The following is an 11,232-nucleotide window of genomic DNA, read 5'->3' on the forward strand; positions in this document are numbered from 1 at the left end:
TAAAATTGACATACAATCAAAACTACCCTAATCAAAGTAACTCTTAAAATCAAAGTAACGCTTAAACGTTAAAGTAATTAAAACACTAAATGCTAATATATTGAATTCTACATGAGAAAAAAGAAAAAAAAAATCTATATAACATTTGTTCCATAACTCTAAAAATCTACTTTGAAAATATCACTAGCAATTGTGGACTATAACCTTACCATCAACGTACACAATAATAGCATGTAAGTCAAAAGACCAAGAATTCAAATACATTTGTTCCATAACTCTCAAACTCTACTTTGAAAATATCACTAGCAATTGTGGACTATAACCTTACCATCAACGTACACAATAATAGCATGTAAGTCCAAAGACCAAGAATTCAACGATGATTTGAGATATAGTGGCTTGTAATTCAAAAGACCAAGAATTTATTCATGATTTGAGATATAAAATAATTTCTTATTTCTTATATTCATTAATTAATTTTTAATGAATATCTTTATTTTTTAACTTCTTAGCCTCATCAAAAGGATTAGAATTCTAAATTATATATTCAAGTTTTTATTTTAATTGATATACATCTATAATTATTCCTTACACAATAATATTGCTTAATTTTATAAAATTTATTTTAATGTCTTTTTACATGTCCAATTTATAAAATTTGTTTTTCATTTCTTGTACACTTTATTATGTCGGTCTTTATTTTAATTAATATGAATTATGCCTTATAAATAGCAATATTGATTATCTTTGTAAAATTTGTTTCTTTATATCTTTATTTTAATTAAAATACATGTAATTAGACTTTATACATAACAAGTGTTGCATGCAGTCGGTAGTTCCTGCCGGGGTCTGCCAGAACAACACAATACAAACGCTCTCGTTGGTTTGAACCAAGTGCCTATATTCAAGAAAACAAAGTGCCTAAAAACTGCAACTCTTTCCCGTGAGGTCTTTATTCAGAAAAGCTGGAGACTGTAATGCAGAGAATTTTTGCCTTCTAACATGCCCTTGAAACCCTTGGGCATGCATCGGAGATGTGGATATTGGATTAGCTCCATCCATCTCCAGCCTGACAACTTCGTCGGCCGCTGCATAGAGCGAATCCCATGCATCAGTATTCTCTGTCAAAGGAGTTGTTGGCGGGGATGATACCTGTGGAGGACCATTCGAGCTTCCCCTGGACCAACTGCCAACTGTAGATAAGGGGATGGGACTTGTGAAGGACCCTTCGAGCTTCCCCTGGACCAACTGCCAACTGCAGATAAAGTAGACTGCGGAGACCTTGCCGGACTATTTAATTGCAAATCAAGTTTTACTAAAAGAATTAGATATTATGTGTATGTTATAGGCTTAAATGAACAATCATATAAATGGTCGAGCACTAAAATATTTGCCAAATAATACGATTTTATAATGGTCCAGCAGTTAAAAAAAAAAGAGCAGCTCTTGTGATCTAGACGTTGAAGCCCTTTCGACTCCTACAAGTTATCTTATGCATAAGACATTTCTGAAACCCATATATAAACCTTCTAACCGTACTGATAAAGAAGGTCTACATTGCTGATGGCATACTCGCCGAAATTTTTCCGAAATTATTTTTAAATGATTTGTATTACTCATAGTACAATACTGAAATCGTAAGAGTAATTTTTTATTTTTTAATAAAAAGATGTCGGTCGAAATTGTTTTTAAATTATTTTTGCAGATTTGTTTTTAAACGAATTGTATTGGTCAGAGTACAATGCTGAAATCGTAAGGGAAGTAATTTTTTCCTATTTTTTAATAAATATATGTCTTTTCTATTGTTCGCAAAGCAGTGGTGGTATAACCATGAATGGGAAAACATTGATTTCTTTTGAAATTTAGAAATTAGTAAGCACCCAAATCCAATATAGTTATTGAATTAATTGTTCATTCTGAAATACAATACACGATATAAGACATTGAACTTTGTTGGTCATTATGAAATACACGATGTAATTACTGAATTAATTGTTCATTCTCAAATACATGATATAAGACACTGAAGTTGTTATTCATAATTCGTTCATTCTGAAATACATGATATAAGACGTTGAACCTGTTATTCATAACTCGTTCATTCTAAAATACATGATATAAGATGTTGAACTTGATGTTCATAATGAAAGACAAAAAATAGATGGTTTTTTATGGAGTTGGAGAGCATATTGAATTTTAATGGAGTGGCATAAGCGATCATATATACCGCAGAGTTTTCCTAGTGAGTATGAGAATTTCCCTTGTACCCTATGTAAGCAATGGAAGCTGTTGCAGAGACCCCCGCCGATACCAGCGCCACCATCACCTGCACACAAGTATGAAATTCGATTCGAGATTTGAACAACATTTATAATGTAGCTTTCACACCTTCATAGCAAAGAAGAAGAAAAAGGCATTACCAAATCGGTGACAGAGAGAAGAAAGGCTGACAATGTAGAGGAGGAAAATTTACTGGTTACGGAGAAGATGAATGAAAAGAGTGTGTACACATAGGCAATTGCATTCGCCACTACAAAGAACCTGCAAAACAACATATCATAGGGAAGATCTCAACTTGTAAGAATCAAATAATCCCTTTCGAGAGTGAAGTGTTGCGGTGACCCCGCCTTATTCACTGAATTAGAAATCGAAGCACATTGGGACCTATAGGCAGCATCGGCGAGACCCAACACAAGGGAAGGCAACCCGATTGGACTCTTATATTCATCATTGACTTAACCCTTCGGCCTTTAGCTTCAGCCGTAGCTGTCATACCCAAATTATTCTTGTTTTGCCAATGATGTCTTTCTTGCCACATAAAGTATCAAAGCACGGAATACCTCCCCAATTACAAGGAGCACATACTCTAACTTTATAAAGAGAGAATATCAATGAAATTTCAAAACCAAAATATCAATCTGAACTGGCCGTACTGATTCAAAGTTCCAGTGGCGAAATATCAATCTAAACTTAAAATTATCTCCTTGAAATTATATAAAAGACTGTGTAGAAATCTTAAGTTAAAGACTTTATAAGGATCAGATATCAGATATAAATGTCGATCTTAAACCAAAATTTCAATGTCATTGAGTCAATGTGAAATGAAAATCTGTGCTTTTGCTTATGAAAATTATGGGATAAAATAATTGCTAGACATTTAATTCTTATTCATATTAATAATATTTCTCTTTAAAAATTTTATTAATATTTTTTTATAAAACTAATTTTGTAATTGTTATGTATATGGTTTAATGGTTAGTTAATTAGACTTGAGAGATTTAAACCCAATTAAAATGATTATAGTTTTAACATTTAATTGAGATATTTTTTCAACTCATTAATTATAAGATTAAGATAATATTTCTATCCTAAACCAATATATGTATTTATATAATATAAAATGGGTACATAGCTGATAATTCTATGTGTATCTAGGTCTAAATCCATCATAGGAAATCCCAGGACTCCGAGGAAAATGTCAGATTAATATTGTGAAAGTGGGTTAGGCTAGATGTGTGAAAGCACTGTGTTTCTCTCAAATTTGTGAGAAAACGTGCTGAAAGTGATTGCAGCTGTGATTATGTGTAATGCAAAAGCCCTGGAATAATTGCGCAGATTTATTTGGCTTGTTGTTTTATACGACAATCTGCCTTGGATCCATGGATATAACGACCAAAGTGCGGGTAGACAAAGCAATGAAAGAGCATGAGTGGAGGAGTTGTGTGAAAAAAAGCGTGCGAAAAAATTATTGCAGAAGTTTGATTTGTTACTAGAAGATAGAGATAACTCTGTGGTCATGGCGGAGAAATCATGCATATAGAATAAAGTTGCTGGAAGAAGATGCAAGCATAGGTAGTGGGATCGAGTGCCATGAACCTGGCACCCAACATTGTTGTATCTCTAGAGACAGCTCCCTCGTTACTTGACTTCGCATATTTAAAATTATATTACTAAAAAAAATTCATTTCATATATTAATTAAGTCATCTTATATATTAATTAAACTAAGCTTTAATAGTTATTTAATAAATTATTAAATCCATATACAAGAATTTTTATTTATATACGTCAACATCCAGGCAGAGCATGGTTGATCGATATCCATGCAAAGCATTGTTGAGACAGGTGGACACCTATGTGGACCACCATTGATGATCGATATCCCCGCAAAGCATTGTTGAAACAGGTGGAAATCTATGCAGACCACTGTTGCCTCGAGGGTTTGAGCAGCCAAGCTGCGCAGGAGAGGCTCACTATATTCGGATACAACAAGCTCGAAGAGAAAAAGGTAAGGCTAGCTTCGACATATTTATAATTTTGAGCTCAGTTCCGGAGTTGAGCTAGGATTTGAGATCTACCAGGAATTGAATTTTTAAGGCTGTTTCAGCCTTGAGGTATGCAGAGTAAAGCACATTCTTTTCTTCTACTGTGAAGCGATTTCTTTCACAGTTAGAGATATGAACAGGCACAATGTAATGGATCTACCGGGAATTGAATTTCTAAGGCTGTTTGAGCCTTGAGGTATGCAGAGTAAAGCAAATTCTTTGGTTCTACTGTGAAGCAATTTCTTTCACGGTCAGAGATATGAACAGGCACAGTGTAATTTCCATGGCTTATATCGTTCTTTAAAATAAATACGTTTTCTTAGCTTGGTCGGGCTTATACTGCAACATCAAATCTTTAGGCTACAGGAAAGTATATTGCCTAGGCTTCCGATGAGGGATCCTTTGTCATGGCTTATGCCAAGAGGTTCATGCACTTGGGGTTTATGCGGAGTACTTGAACATTGTCAAGAATTGATTAAATTTAACACCATGACATCTTTTGGGTGCGCAGGAAAACAAATTTCTCAAGTTTTTGGGTTTTATGTGGAACCCCTTATCATGGGTTATGGAAGCCGTAGCTGTGATGGCCATTGCTATGGCGAATGGAGGAGTAAGCATCATACACTGCGAATTCCCCTCGTTGATTCTATTATAAAACAGCTATCAAGCTTCATTGCTAATATCATGTAATTAGTTCTATATATTTTGTCGGCAGAGTCACTGCACTCATCATTTTTCTATCTCGGGTTCTTCATCTCTTTGCAGTCTCAGTCATTCTCGTTGGTAAAACAACTGTTGATATACTGCTAGTGCCATATTTTCTCTGTTTTTGAAAACTCTTGGCTATTTACACCACAAATATCATGTTGTTACTTTTATATGTTCTATTTTTTTTTCCTATGGTGTTTTCTTCTATGCAAGGGCTTTTCCTAGTCGGGCCTACAATGTGTGCTTTCAGTTTATCAAACATGTCTCTCTGCCTGTCTTGACTCTTCAACATGCTCGGATAATATACCCCCATCGATCAATCCATGAACTAAACACATATCTTTAAAGTTTGGCCATTCCTTCTGATAACTGTATTTTTTTGGCAAATTGGTCATGGTTATTCGTTTGTTTTTTGATCATTAATAATATTTGCTCGTACTGTTGCTAATTTTGTGTTTTCTGTGTTCGTTTGATAGTAAATAGTAGTGTGGCTTTTGGTCTCTCCTATACTCTGCAATATGTAATTGACCTAAGAATGGGCTGAATTACCGTCATAAATTCACGGGTTCTATGATAAAAAGATGTTCTAATAAAGGTACGAAACACAATATATAAGTCACTGTAACACAATATATAATTCACTGTAAGAGCTTATTGCTGTAAATTCCGCGAATGTGAGTTATGGATGATCCTAACAAATAGAGTTTTTCGCAATTAAAAAAGCCCGTCGGTGTCACCACTGCAAAAGATTTATTCAAATCGAATGCTCAATATCTTAGAGGAGTAATGTTTAGTTACACAGCTCTATTGGAATTTCTTTTTGAGACACAAAATTTATTTCGCTGACCATTTTAGAATTGCTCTTTTGCCAGTTAATTTTAGAAATGCTTAAGCTACAGAAAGTTCAATACATACCTATACACCCATATTCTTAAACCAGCCTTGATAAGCTTCCGGAAAATAGGCAGAATAGAGGAAGCAGAGTCATTCCAGTTTTGGGAAACTACGTCACTGTATATGTATGAAGAAAATTCCATTAGAATGAAAGTTATAATAATAATAATAACAAGTATATGAAGAACACTAGCATATAAAGTAATTACTGTTTAATATTAGATTTATTTTATTATATATTACTATAAGTATTATAATTATATCGTTTTTGAAAATATAGTGTATTACTTTATTTATATATTTAAAATTGTTTTTATTAGAAACGACAATTCTATTGTTACGTGCAGAGTACCCACGGGTAACGAATTTGGGTTGTATTTGCATGCGACGCTTTCTGCACATCAGCTATGTTGAAATATACGCCTACATATACTTCGCCGCAGGGATCATAACCATAAGGTAACTTAGGCCACAACGCCTGTGTTGAAGAAAATCACCATGCATGCATGCATATAATTAGATGAGAAGTGGCAATGAATTAAGTGAAGCATGAAGAATGAAGGACCTTCATCCTTACCACAGAAATGTAATGAAAAGCCGTGTGTTACGTACATGTTTTGGAAGGAAATTTGAGGATTGCTGCTGCAAACAGACAGACGTGTACAAATCGTAAATATTGATATCGGCGTACGCTGCAGACAATCCATTATCGCACAATGTCTGGTTGCCTGTCTTTGAATTGCACGAGTTCTTTAGGCTGTGGTAATCTTCGTCTGAAATAACTGCGTGACTCCATGCATAGTCTACCATACCATTGGTGTCATGATCATTATCTATCACTGCATTTCCTACCTTCAATACCGAGTTACAGGAAATTTTGATCAGAGAATTAGTTGAAGAGATTGATCGCGAAGAAAAACAATGTTGAAAGTCTTATGAAATATCAAACATGCTGATATAATTATGTAGAGGAAAAAAGCTGAGATGTTTACCATGAAGCCTTTGAGATTAATGACGTTGTCCTTGTTTGTGTCGCATCCCAAAATTAAAATGGAAATGAAACTAAATTGATTGATGATGTTGTCCTTGTTTGTGTCGCATCCCAAAATTAAAATGGGAATGAAACTAATATATTCAACTTAATGAACTAGCTATGGAAGACGAGGGGCTGAACTTCGACTGGACGAAGAAATGGCATGAACAAAAACAACTAATGTCTGTAATCGTGGAACGTAATATTAAGTCATGGAACTTACAAGTTCTAAGGGTGTAATCGTGGAACGTAATATTAAGTCATGGAACTTACAAGTTCTAAGGGTGAACCTCCTCTAGGACGCTTTCTCTGTTTCTCTGCTCCTCAAACTAGCTGCTCCACACTCTATGCTCTGAACTTACTTCGGAGAATTAGCTGCTCAACATTCTCTGCTCTGAACTTACACTTTCTGCTCTGAACTTACTCCGGAGAAGGCATTTGTAGACCACCTCTTCATATGCAAACAGCTGGCACTTGCTGGATGCACGACACAGCATGCAGGACACTGAGAACAGGTACCAAAAACTTAGGACAAACTAAATTGAGGAAACTTTGGATAACGAAAACTTTTCATTTCGGAAAACTTTGGATATCTTATTTTTACCCGGAACATAATGTCTTGAAAGCTGCGAAGCCCCCAATAAGACCCCCAACTTTATTGTCCAATAAAAAATTACATAATAAATTTTATATTATTTTCTAATATGTAAACTTTGGTTAAAGGTGTGATGCACAGTGATATTTTTTGGTCAAACAAGAGATTAATACGCGATCAACGCAAAATCGATCGCTAAGAGTCCTAGGCAGGGACTAATAATGTTGATTAATTTTATAAAATTATTTTTTGCAAAAAAAAACCTTCCTATTCTAATATAATATAATATAATATAATAATATTTTATTTAATATTTTGACTAAACCAAAAAAATTAATAATTATATTAACAACTATAATAAATTATAATTAATCAAATCTCCTTACATTTATTTATTTACTTTAATTTGTTAATTTAAATAGTAAAATCTATATTGGTAACCACTTTATACAACTTAAAATTAACTATAATAAATAAATACTATAAGGAAAAATCGAATTGTGGCCAACTTTGGGGAACGGCAACTATAACGATATAGTATTAAAACAAAGCACGAACTTCAGATATTTCATTCCTCAGTTCTGTGTGGAGGCCCAACTCGTCAAAATTGTATTAACAGGCGAGGAGGACTGCTCAGGTCCTGCCGACGATGCGTACGCCTATTGCTTCTACAGACACTGCACCAATCATTGAAAATATATATATATATATATATTAAGAGTTTATAATTTATGATTTTTTAATCGGGTTTTAAAATATCTAAAAGGGTTTTAATTGTAGTTCTACATTTTTTAAGTAAATATTATTGATTTGTTTATTCTCGATGGAATTGAGGTTAAGATAAATATGAAATGACTTGTGATTATTCGTTTCTTCTGCACTTAATGTTTCATATTTTTGTAACATAATTATGTTTCATATTTATGTAACATAATTATATTTATTAGTGCACTATGAATACTGATTACAATATAGTATGTATGAGCATTATAATATAGTATGTGTGGTATGAAGTTGGAGATTTTTCATTCTTAAGAAAATTCATGTGGTATGAAATTGGAGATTTTAAATTGGATATTTCATATTTTAAAGAAAATTTATATGATAAATTATATTTTGAGAATTGGATAAAAAGAAGAATGAAATAGATGATTATTAATGGATATTAACCTACTGACATTCACACACAATCTACTATTATGAAATATCAATATGAAAACTATATTAATAATATATGGATTTGAATAGTAATATTACATTTATAAGAAGACATTCCAATAATTTACTAGTGTGAAATACCAATGTAAAGATTATGTTAATAATAATATTGATTTGCATAGTGATGTTGAAAAATTTTAATATTATTTTATTTTGTTTTTGATATTAAATATTATAAAAAAAATCTTTAAAAATAATTTTAATTATTTTTAAAGTAGATTTTCATTTTTTTTAAAGTAGATTTTCATTTTTTTTAATATTAATTGAGAAAAGTAAAAATACAAAAATATTCAGATAAAAAAAATAAAAAACCAAATATATTTATAATTAAACCATAAAATAAACAAATTCTTTTTCAATAATACTTTTTGGTTTTCTCAAACTAAATATGAACCATGAAAAATAACCTAAAAAAATTGAAGAAAACATTAGACAATGAAAATAATGATTACATTTACATATATATAAACAAGAACTTTAATGAAATAATATTTATGGTTTACATGTTCAATTGGGAAGAAAAATAACGTAAAAGATTTCAAAAAAACATTATACAATGAAAATAATTGTTACATTTACATATATAGACAACAACTTCGTCAAAATAATGAAATAATATTTGTTGTTTACATGTTCAATTTAGAAATCCAAAGGACAAACACATTGCATGTCATTACATGCCTATCTTTTAAATGATTAAGTACAACTTCCCTAAGGGAAAAAGGATTTCAATGTTTTGATATATAACTTTGTTTACCATCTAAGGTTACAAGAGTATAATTTTTTTTAATAGTCTAAAGCTCGTTAGGTTTTTATCATCGATAAGTTTGTTTTCATAATTTTCATATACAATTTAATTAACCTTCATCATTTATTCATCTTAGTTTAATAGATTTAAATTAAAGTTGGATTGGGGTCCATATTTGAAATTTATTAAGAAATAGATAATGACAATCATAAACTTAAGTCCTCGAAATTATTTAATTTTGAGTATATAAATGTGTTTGTAATTTATTATTTTATATTTAAATTAAAAATTAAAAAAATGCAAATTATAATTGTATAATTAAAAATACAATTGGTTAATATAGATTATATTGATTATTTTTATAAGTGTGTTTATTTTGGAATAAGTTTAACAAAAATTTAATTTAATTATCAATAATTATTAGGTAAATGGTAGGGATTTGATCTCCACACATTACCAATAGAATATTGTTAGTAATAATCAATAATATATGTCTAACTCACATATTAATTCTTTTATAATTAATAATAACAATAATGAAAGGTGAGCCTCTTCAAGTGAGGTAACCTTCCTTTATTGTAGAACAAATGCAGAAGAATTACATGAGATGGTTCTAAAACAGGTCTCCCTTGTGTATGTAGGAGAAAAAGCTTAAAATTATAAATAAAAGATCTAGACCATGTCATTAATATATGAATAGAAATACAACTCACTATTTAGGGCTTTACATGAGGCTTTGTCTAGGGCTTAACAACAAAATTTGCAAATGGGATAAAATTAGATTCCCAAGTTATGCCTATTTTTGTGTTTGCTATAAATAAATATGTATTTTTAGTTTAGTGGACACCATCTTACTTTTTTCTCCAATTTTTGGAACCAAATGAAACTTACTATTAATTGTTTTTTCTTATTAAAGACCATCTGATTGTAGATTGTAACCTTCATAACATTATTTATGGAATTTCAACATTCGATTTGTCACTTTTCAAGGGAGATATTAGACTTGAATACTACATATATAATAATGTTTCTAAAGCAGTGAAAAATGAACGTCAGCATTACATCTTACAAACAATGATCAAAGGATCAATGATAATAATTGATATAATCAAAACGACAAGGAACCATTCCTTTTCTGAGCTTGATCTCCTAATTATATATGAGGTTTAATATTTTCTAGATGTGTTTCATGTGTTATCTAAGCTTTGTGTTGATCATTTTTGAACTTATATGTTTCAGTGTAAATTGCATCTTTAAATGGTTTAGTAGCTAAATTATTACAATGAGAATGTCATCTTGAAAAACCCTTGTGTTTTATAATTATTTAAGAAGCTTTAAGGTCTAGAGGTTACTCATACCCATGGGGTCTTTGCTCATTCAGACTATTTCACAACAACTATTTTCAAGGGATATTAAAGAATATTTACAAACTCACTAAATATTGATAAAATCTCCAAAAATCATTCTTTGGACCCACACTCCCACTACATATTTAAAAAAGATAGAGCCTCTAATTTTTTATATCCCCTACCTGTATTGGATATTCCTTTTTCTACCCCCAAATACCTATAAAACTCCACAAAACCACATCTCTCTTATTCCCCCAACACCTACAATATATTTACTATGCTTTTCAAAATCTTAAAACCGCCTTTGTAAATGAATATCATAATATATTGGTCAACAATGTGAATCTCTTATCCTTATACTAT

The 11,232-nt window shown here is 31.4% G+C and overlaps 1 pseudogene; it reads right to left on the reverse strand.

The window, feature by feature from the left end:
* Positions 1-6,263: 6,263 nt before the first annotated feature.
* LOC149177647 (serine carboxypeptidase-like 35 pseudogene) lies at positions 6,264-6,736 on the reverse strand (annotated as a pseudogene).
* Positions 6,737-11,232: the final 4,496 nt, after the last annotated feature.

Source organism: Pinus tabuliformis, chromosome 4_1 (genome assembly GCF_031772625.1).
Source record: "Pinus tabuliformis cultivar Carrire ecotype Pingquan chromosome 4_1, CPIR1, whole genome shotgun sequence".
NCBI lineage: Eukaryota > Viridiplantae > Streptophyta > Pinopsida > Pinales > Pinaceae > Pinus > Pinus tabuliformis.